Source organism: Aegilops tauschii, chromosome 3, assembly GCF_002575655.3.
Source record: "Aegilops tauschii subsp. strangulata cultivar AL8/78 chromosome 3, Aet v6.0, whole genome shotgun sequence".
Classification (NCBI taxonomy): Eukaryota; Viridiplantae; Streptophyta; class Magnoliopsida; order Poales; family Poaceae; genus Aegilops; species Aegilops tauschii.
Genome location: NC_053037.3, coordinates 250,418,544 through 250,428,771, shown reverse-complemented (window position 1 = coordinate 250,428,771; position 10,228 = coordinate 250,418,544). Strand labels below are relative to the sequence as shown.

Genomic DNA, 10,228 nt, shown 5'->3' with positions numbered 1-10,228 from the left:
GCGTTCTTGAGGGTACATGGGAATTTCATCTACTCACTTTCATCATGTTGGTTTAATTCGTGTTCGCTACTTTGATAATTTGATATGTGGGTGGACCGGTGCTTAGGTGCTGTTCTTACTTGAATAAACCTCCTACTTATGATTAACCCTCCCGCAAGCATCCGCAACTACGATAAAAGTATTTAGAATAAATTCTAACCATAGCATTAAACTTGTGGATCCAATCGGTCCCTTACAGAATATCGCATAAACTGGGGTTTAAGCTTCTGTCACTCTCGCAACCCATCATCTAATTGCTACTCCACAATGCATTCCCTTAGGGCCAAATATGGTGAAGTGTCATGTAGTCGATGTTCACATGACACCACCAAGGGAATAACAACATACATACTATCAAAATATCGAACAAATATCAAATTTACATGATTACTTGCAACATGATTTCTCCCGCGACCTCAAGAACAAAAGTAACTACTCATAAATGATAAACATGCTCAAGATCAGAGGGGTATTAAATAGCATAATGGATCTGAACATATAATCTTCCACCAAATAAACCATATAGTAATCAACTACAAGATCAACACTACTAGTCACCCACAAGCACCAATCTATAGTTCTGGTAACAAGATTGAACACAAGAGATGAACTAGGGTTTTAGACGAGATGGTGCTGTTGAAGATGTTGATGGAGATTGCCCTCCCCAAGATGGGAGAGTTGTTGGTGATGATGACGACGATGATTTTCCCCTCTGGGAGGGAAGTTCCCCCGGCGGAATCGCTCCATCGGAGCGCAAAAGTGCTCCTGCGCAAGTTCCGCCTCGAGACGGCGGCGCTCCGTCCTGAAAGTCCTCTCCTAATTTTTTCTAGGTCAAAATGACCTATATACCAGAAAATGGGCACCGGAGGTGGGCCTGGGTGAGCACAACCCACCAGGGCGCGCCTGGGCTCCCTGGCGCACCCAGGTGGGTTGTGCCCACCTGGTGGGCCCCCTCTGGTAGTTATTTGCTCTAATAATTCTTAAATATTCCATAAAAAATCTCCGTGAAGTTTCAGCTTGTTTGGAGTTGTGCAGAATAGGTAGCCTGACGTAACTTTTCCAGGTCCAGATTTCCAGCTGCCGGAATTCTCCCTCTTTGTGTGTACCTTGCAAATTATGAGAGAAAAGGCATTAGAATTACTCCAAAAAGCAAGAAAACATGATGCAAAATGGACGTATCAGTGCACTTAGGGTCAAATGACCCTGTACCCCCGTTTTCCTCTTATTTCATCCCTAGCCTATATAAACTCATCCCCTAGCTCATTAGAGAGGATAGCAAAGTATATGTGAGATATTGAGAGAGCTTTGCTCATCTTCCTCCTCTTGGAGATCATGACCTCCTAAGGGAGAAGATCCTCTTTTGGATATTAAGGCCTCCTCTTGGAGAAGGATCCCCATCATAGGATCAACATCAAGACCTCTTTCCTCATAGGATTGGGATGAACTAGTTACCTCTTGTATCTTCTTGTGTTGGATTTGGACCTTTGTATCCCACTTTGTGTAATTGGATCTAGCACATGTGTGATTGGATCAAGTCAATTTGAGTGTTCCTCTTGTTTTCCCCCTTTGTGTTCTTGTTCTTGGGGACTTCCCCTCCAATTCGTGAACGATCTCCATCTAGGGTTCCACCCTACAACAACTACCACTATGAGCAAGAGAGGAATTATGCAGTACATGAGGCGCCGGTTCTGATTCCTCTCTCGTGCTAGTGTGAACCTCGAGTAACTAGTTTACGCTTCTTGTTTTCTATCGAACCCTTTCTGGCTGCCGCCCGAGAACCCTGACACTTGGGCCTGACACTCTCGCCACTCATCGTACACTCCGGGAACCCTCCTAATGTACACGGCATAGCACTTCTTCGCCATCAAGGACCTATGTACCTGTGAGAGATGCAACATAATATACTTGAGCAACACGAAGAGAAAGAGTTAGCAAATAGATGAAACATGTAGTAAACATAATCTACGCAGGTTCATCGTACGCAAACTAATTAACTAGCGTTACGCAAGTTCAACAGGACCGTTTACATCACAAAGTTTCATCGCTACAGAAAGTACAAATTCAACCGACACATCATCATCCACATCATCAATCACTGGAAGTTCCATCCATCCAGATCCAAGAGGATGCACCCAAGCTTCATGAAAGACGTCAGGTCCATACGTTGTAGGCCTATGCAAGTTTGGATGTCAGCTCGCGATATAGGGCCATGGTGGAATATCCCATTCTCTTCGACGACTTCTTTCATGATGATCATTGCAATGTCCTTCTGGATGCGAAAGAAGTCATCTCCGAGTTTATAATCCAGTTCGGCTCCTAAGGATTCTGCCCATTTGCGGATATGCTCATCGTTTCTGGTTGTCATGTGAAGATGTTGGCAACCCCTTCTGAACTGCATCATGAGATGGTGGACGTAGAATCCATCTTTCTTACTTGCTATCGGTTGATGGACGCAACAGAAGTTAGTTTTATGCCCAAAATCCGACGCGCCCTTCCTTTGTTTCCTTCGATGTGGCTACCCCTCATGTTGAAGCCGTGGAGAGCACCATCAAGAATATTCATTATGTGGGTGTAGTCCTTCTTCTTGAAGTTTCTGCATGAGTCGAAATACACAGCGTGGGAGACTCATGGGGAAAGAACGATAAGGATAGCGCGCCCCTCGTCGCGCAAAAAAATACACCTCAAATTAGCCTCCATATGAGTGAAGGAATGATTGAAATGTACAAAAGGGCTATCAGACAATGACTTACATTGGATGATAAGGTAGGAGAACCGTTTCCTTGTCCTTATTTCTGATCATGAACTCTTCGATGTACTCCCTAGCGGCTTGACGTTCAAAGTCACCGAGACTCAAGAAGGACTCATGCATGTAGTATGGATTCGCCACCAAGATCTGCGAGATTTGGTCTCTCCTGATGATGAAGTTTGTATGTAGCACAAAAAGGCAAGCGATTATAAAATCAAGCTGCCTTGTGAGAAACATCTCAAAGATGTGATCAAACCGCAGGAAGAACACCTCTACGGGGAGTCTATCGATGTACCACTTGGCCTGAAGCACACGAACCGCATAAAGCGGGTATCCAGGAGCCTTTGAGGCGAGAAGGCTTTTCTCTGTCGACAACACATGGTCATCCAGTCTCCTGAGATCCCTTGATATGCCCTCTAGCGGTTTTGGCGGTAGGATCAGCTCGCCTGCAACATGGATAAACGCCGCACCTTTGATCGGTACACGGTCTGCAAAATTGGTCGGTGGAACCGACTGGCTGCTAGAAGCTTTGGCGGCAGCAGAGCCTCTCCTCGGCGGCCTCTTCCTTTGCTTTTTCTTGGGTTGAGGTAGTGAGCCTTCTAGACCCTCGCCCACCACTGTTGTCGGGCTAAGCACCGCACGACCCTCGGGTAGTTGACCCTGGGTTGAGGCGACATCTGGAGGCATGTCCTACGAGTCTTGCATGAAGAGAGACTTCCTGCAATCAACCCTAGGACGTTCCTGCTCTGGCACATCATCCATTTCCTCATCCGCATGCTCATAGCCTGTCGGAGTACGACCAACGAGGATCCCTTTGCACTTTGGTTGGGGTTATCGACGAGCGCAAAGAGCGAATCCAACAGCACACGCGTGAGGATTTCTCAGGTTCGGGCAGCCGTGGAGGCGTAAGACCCTACTCCTGTGCTTGGGTTGTTTAGGTTGTTTGGCTTGGGGCTCAAGTTACAAGCACAGCTTGCCGGAAATACGTGAGCAAGGTGCAACTACTGTGTAAGTGTGAGCAGTGTGTTGACTCGTGCCAAGGTAGCCATGGGCCTCCTTTAATAGACAAAAAGGGGTCACCACAGTGGCAACATAGTCATTACATGTATGTGAATAGTAGCCTCGACGCTATCCAACCTCATCTTGCCGGACTAGGACAGGGGCATTTAATGCACTATGAGCTAGTGGCCATCCTTTGGCAAAAGCGTATCTCCTTCTATGTCGTCGACGTGGATGAGCCTATCTTCTTGACACGTCTACCAGACGGGTGTCAATAAAGTTGATCTGCATCTGACATGCTGACACTCGTCCTGTTGCCTCCCCTTAGGACGCCTTGCCGCTCGACACCTAATATTGACAAGCCATCATCTGGTCGATGAGGTGGAGCGGCTGAAGGGTGAGAGGGAGAACTTTCCGGCAAGGAGCTTGCTGGGTCTGGGCTTGTCGAGACGAAGCTTGCCGGCAATTGGAGTCTTGATCTTCAGTACTAACATTGTACTTTTCGATCACCCGCCTGGAGGTCTTCTTCACGGTCTTGGTGCCCAAGTATTGAGACTTGGGTTGAGCTATCCTCTGGCAAGCCCTTGTCATCCTGAAGGCTGCAACTGCTTGTGCACAAGTCTAGGGTACTAAAGGACCCCTATTTTAGTACATCGACAGGAGCCCGCGGGCCTGGGCCATACACGCATGCGAGGTGTCATTGGGCTAGGCCCAAATATTGCACATGCACGCGTGGCAGAGAATAACTGTTGTAATCTTCTCTGTTACCACGCCCCCACAACGCGCATTAAACGCAGAACGTGGGAGAGGTGGAACGAAACAGTTGCTAGGGGTAGTGCGCCTGAAAAGTGCAGCCACGTAGGACGAAAAAGAGCCAACCTCCGCGCCTTCCCCATAAAGAGGAAACCACGAGAGGCACTGCTCAATTACCCCCCCTTCGCTTCCAATCTAGCGGTCGCCTCCTTCATCTTCTTGCTCGCGCAAGAACAAAGCACTCTGCTCCTTTTCACCGTCGCTCCACCGCGCCATTCCTCAATCCTCCGTCTCTGCATTCGCCATGGTCCCAAAGAGATCGAAGAAGGCGCTGGACCTAGAGGCGGAGAAGAAGAAGCTTGAGAGGGAGAGGCAGCGGCGGGAGAACACCGTCTTTCCACCGGTGCTGCCGGCCGACGATCTGACCAATGGATATTCGTACGTCTGGTCGAGCAAGACCGACAATCATCCGGCTACAGAAGTCCTTCCGGGGTTGGCTGGTCCAGCGGACAACTAGTTCCACTTCTTTGCCGGGTATTTCTATGGCGGGCTCTGCCCGCCCTTCTCAGAATTTTTTCGTACAGGTCATGCAGTCCTACGGATTTCACTTGCTAGATTTCGCTCCCAATGCTATCAGCTACATGTCCATTTACGCACACCTCTAGGAGAACTTCCTGGGGATGGCACCCAATCTTAATCTGTTCCGGCACTTCTTCATCCCCTGAATCGAGAACGACGCTCTCTCCGGGAGTGTCACTTGGATTCAAAGAACGCGGATGAAGGAGCACTATCTTGAGGGAAAACTGCACACCAAATGGAACGAGTGAAGGGCAGATTGGTGTTGGATCAAACAAGACTAGCAAGATGAAATTTGTAACACCCCAATTTTCGACCCTTTCTTTTTCTTTTTGATTTATTTGGTTTTTGAACTAATTTTTCTTTTGGAGCAGTTCTATGGACTTGAAACCTGGGAGATCTTTATTTCTTTCTTCTCCCAAGAGGTTCACCATTCCCAAATCTATCCCAAGATCATGCCATTTCTAATCTAGCCCAACCCAAAATTCTTTTTCTTGGGAATATTCCTTTTTCTATTAAAGGAATAACCCTGTTTGCTCTAGGTTGTGAAGCAACCTATATTTCTGCCTTGCCATTTATTCCCAAATAATTCTCATAAAGTCTTTGGACAATATGTTCCACAAATATGTCGAAACCCTTCCTTGCCCATTTCAAAAATAATTCAGGAATATTCATTTTTCATTCTGTCCAGAATGTCACTTTTGTCAAGGAAGTGCCATTTATCTTTTCTTGATTGCTCCCAAACTTTTTGGGCACTCTTTCCTATCCAAATAATTACCACATGACAAAATTCAGCTCCATTTGGCGAGTGAATCTTCCTCACCAAATTTTCAAAGTTTCTGTCCAGAGAGAAGCTTTGATAAGGAAGTACTAACTAGGATTATCCAAATGAGTTGAAATTTTGCAAGCTCCTTCACATGCTCAAACAATCCATCTCCACCAAATTTCAGCCACATCCAATTGTCTATGTGTGCACACCATCCAATCTTTGTTTGTGGTGATATTTCCAGTTTGTGAAGCAACTATATTTTATATTGCTAAAAATTTACCAGAGCATTATCCTACCTATATAATCTCTCTCCACCAAATTTGGGCTCATTCCAGCAAGGCCATATCCCTCCATAATTTTCTCAAGTTTCTGGATAGAGAAGACCACTGTGAATGAAGTACCATTTTGGCAAGTCCAAATGGTATGCAATTTTTACAGCATCTTCTTATGTCCATATCATCTTGATCTACCAAATTTCAGCCCAATTCAACACTCCATGTGAGTGCCTCATCTAAATCAAGTTTCTGGACCCTATTTGTCAGTTATGAAGCAACTATGTTGAATTGTGGTCCAAATCATCTCAAACTTCACAGGACTGTAGTCCTTCCTACCCTAACCCTCTTTGACATCTGCTCTACCTTGTTACCGCTCTCCTTTTACCACAGAGGTATGCCCAAGTTTGCTTCAGCAAACTTTCCTTGATACCTCCCATCCATCCAGAGCTCCTTTTGTTGAGCTATCATCTCAGGAGGGTCCAAGGATGCAAGGACAACACCTGAGACATCTCTTCCCTGGTTCTCGTGCCCTCACCTCGCCATGCCACGTGGTGACCGCATTGTTAGCATGCCTGTGCGTGCACTTTATGCGTTGGATCGAGTCTTCACAGCGGCGTTCGCGCGTCCCCTGTTGTCGCCCACCCTCCTCCTTCTTCCACCTCGCCCCCTGGACCCCTCCCCCTCCTGTAGCTCCCTCGTCGGCGCGAGCCGCCGCATGCACGTGGGTGCACAGTGCGCTGACATCCCCTATGCACGCCTGTCTTTCCTCCGAGCCCTTGGCTCCATCTTCTGCTCCGGTGGACCTCCCCGACCCTTCACCCATCATCGCCCAAGCTTGCCCGACCGCCCACGCGTCCGCGGTTCGCCAGATCTCCGGCCATGCGTCGAGGACGTCCTGCAGATGGTGACCAACGACCCTGGCTATTTAAGCCATCCCCGACCCCGTCCGACCTCACCACTCACCTCTTCCCTCTCCTAATCGCCCCCTAGCTGTTGTAGGGTGGAACCCTAGATGGAGATCTTTTCACACTTGGAGGAGAGAAGAGGATGAACACAAGAACACAAAGAGGAAATTCACTCAAACAAAGACCCAATAACACATCCACTAGAATAGCAAACACATGATATCCACAAGTATACAAGAACAATCCAAGGAAACAAGCACAAAGGTAAGGTTCTTCCCACTCCTAAGGAGGTGAGGTCTTGTTGATAATCTTCTCCAAAGAGGAGGTCTTGAAATCCACTTGGGATCCTCTCCTAAGAGGTCTTGATCTCCAAGAGGAGTGGTAGAAGGAGCAAAGCTCTAACAATGTCTCACATATACTTTGCTAACCCTAACAAATGTCTTAGACCCGAAATATATAGCTAGTGGGAAGAAGGGGATGACTTGGGAGGCAAGAAAGGGCATCCACGGTCGAAGCTTGGGAGGCCCATGCGCGCGGGGTAAGTTGGGCCCGTGCGCACGGGGGTCCCATGTGCATGGTAGACGCCCGTGTGCACGGGGTCTAGAGGCCATGCGCACATGGTCGTGTGTCTCAACTACAAAAGCTCTCTGGATAGCCTGTGGGCACGGGGTCTGGGGGCCCGTGCGCACGAGGTCTCCTAGGAGGTGATGTTTTCATCTTCTTCAGCTTCTTCTCCTTCCTCGAGGCCTTAGGGGTGCTTCACCTCCTCCTTTGGGGTGTCCCTTAGTTGCTTGGTTGCGTTGGTCTTCGTACCTAATGACACATAGCATATTTTGGTGAGGTAGCAACCAAGTTCCATTCATGTCCATGTCTATCTCAAGTAAGAGTTGGTTCACCTCGGTTTCTATGGCGCATGCTCGAGCTCTTGTCATGGGTCCACGTGGTGCTTGATGTGGTGGTGTAGGGTCCATGGGGATGATGGAAGGATGCTCCACATCATCTCCCCCCCTTGGGAGAGATCCGTCCTCGGATCGTGATCTTCATCACCATGGTATGGGGCCAAGTCCTTGACGTTGAAGATGCCGCTTATGTTATACTTGTCGCGTGGGATGTCGATCTTGTAGGCGTCATTATTTTAGCGTGATAGCACCTTGAAGGGTCCATCCGCTCATGGTAGTAGCTTGGATTTGCGCTCGTTGGGGAAGCAGTCCTTGCGAAGATGTAGCCATACTAGATCGCTCGATTGGAACACCATGGGGGTCTTGTTGATGTTGAGCTTGGTGGTGAGGCGGTGTACTTGACGCTCGATCGTGGCCCTTGTATCTTCATGCACCTTCTTGAGATAACTTGCTGATAGAGGCGAGGATGTCCCGATCTTTCGATGAGATGATAACTATCGATTTGGTGGAGTCGACTTTGACGATCCGACTACAAACGTGCACGATGTTGCGCCTTAGCAATCGCTAAACCAATCTCCAGAGGTTACCGACGATGCTGGAAGCACGATCAGCCTGACCACGAAGGTCTATGATGAGGACATGATTACCTTGGATACGACCAAAAATATTGCATACATGCATATTTGTCAGGTGATTTCTAGTGCAAACTATTCAATAATCTATTTATGTTATCCAGAACAAAAATACTTCACACACTTTTGTGTTTTGTCTAATTGCAGGTGTATGGGACATTTGTACAATCCACATATGAAGATAGGGGAAAAGGAGAAGTTTAGGTTCTGTTCAAAAAGTCCTCTCACGTCACTTTTGGGCCAAGAGAAGAAAGAGTCCAAGTCTCTCACGTTCTGGATTCAGATTCGGACTGCACAGACATACCCGACTCAAAACGCCAACAACTTTTTCATACAGACTCCGAATTGGGTGATTCTTTTTTTGTTGGAAACTAGATTTCGTGCTCTTTCCAACCCAATTGGATTCACCTTTAAATTCGTCCGGAGCATTGAGTTATGGTCGAAAAAATCTGACGTTGCACCAGAATCCGAGTCAAACAACAAGTCCAAAGGTGTTGCATCACCTCCACTTGGGCCCATGAGCCTTGTACGACCTAGGGTTGGTTTTAGGCTGCCTTGGGACGTCCTCCCACCTCCTTGGCCGCCACCCCTTGCTCATATATAAGTAGATCCATCTAGTAGCTTTTTTCCTTGGGATTTGTTTAGTTAAAAGTTAGCCATTGCAACTTCGTGTACTTCGTTTGTGTCCAACGACCAGACCAAGACCGCTTACGGATCCCCACCACTATCAATACTTCATATATATTCGCAATATTCAGATTGCATTATCATATTCTTGCTCGTTCTTCGATTGCTTGCAGGAATAGACCTTCGTGGTCAGGCTGATCGTGCTTCCGGCATCGTCAGTAACCTCAGGAGATTGGTTTAGCGATTGATAAGGCGCAACGTCGTGCACGTTTGTAGTCGGATCGTCAAAGTCGTCTCCACCAAATCGATAGTTATCATCTCATCGAAAGATCGGGACACCCTCACCTCTATCAAGTGGTATCAGTTTTCAGGTTGCTCGGTGAGAATTTCCAGTTTCCCCTAGATTAGATTTATTTTCTTACCTATTGTCCAAGAAAAAGCCACAAAAAAGTTAGATCTATTCATCCTTTTGTCCAAGCCAGTCTGAGCCTTTGCAATTTTCTATTCATTGTTTGCATTATTGAATTATCGGTTGCATCGTCGTGTCGAGTTGCTGGTCTTAGGGTCTAGTTCGTTTAGAGTTTCGAGTTCTGTTCACATTAGTCACGTCGCCGCTGCATCGTTATCCCTTCTGCTGTCCACCACACCATCCATCAAATTCCACCATGTGCTACCCATAGTTCATTGTCACAATCATAGTTGAGGTCGTTCACATCTTCGCTTGATCCAATCTGCATCTTATCTAGTTTGTCTTGGAAAGAGGGAGAGAAAGATAGACAGAGAAAAAAAAGAGAGAAAAAAAGAAAAAGAAGTCAAAAAAAAAAGAGAAAGAAAAAAAAGTGTGAGGAAAAAAAAAGAGAGAAGAAAAAAAACAAAATTCGGATCTATCTAGACTCAATCTCGTAGTTGAATTCGGATTGGAATCTGTTTTGTGCACTGTTTAGTAAAACAGGCATACCTTCCTCATCCGAAGTCCGTTTTGACTCCGCGAGTACTCAAATGAAAGCT

General features: G+C 46.9%; 1 pseudogene; it reads left to right on the top strand.

Annotated features, from left to right (window-relative positions):
- Positions 1–4,841: 4,841 nt before the first annotated feature.
- The window catches only part of LOC141042877 (inactive LRR receptor-like serine/threonine-protein kinase BIR2), a 35,557-nt pseudogene continuing 30,170 nt past the window's right edge, over positions 4,842–10,228 (top strand).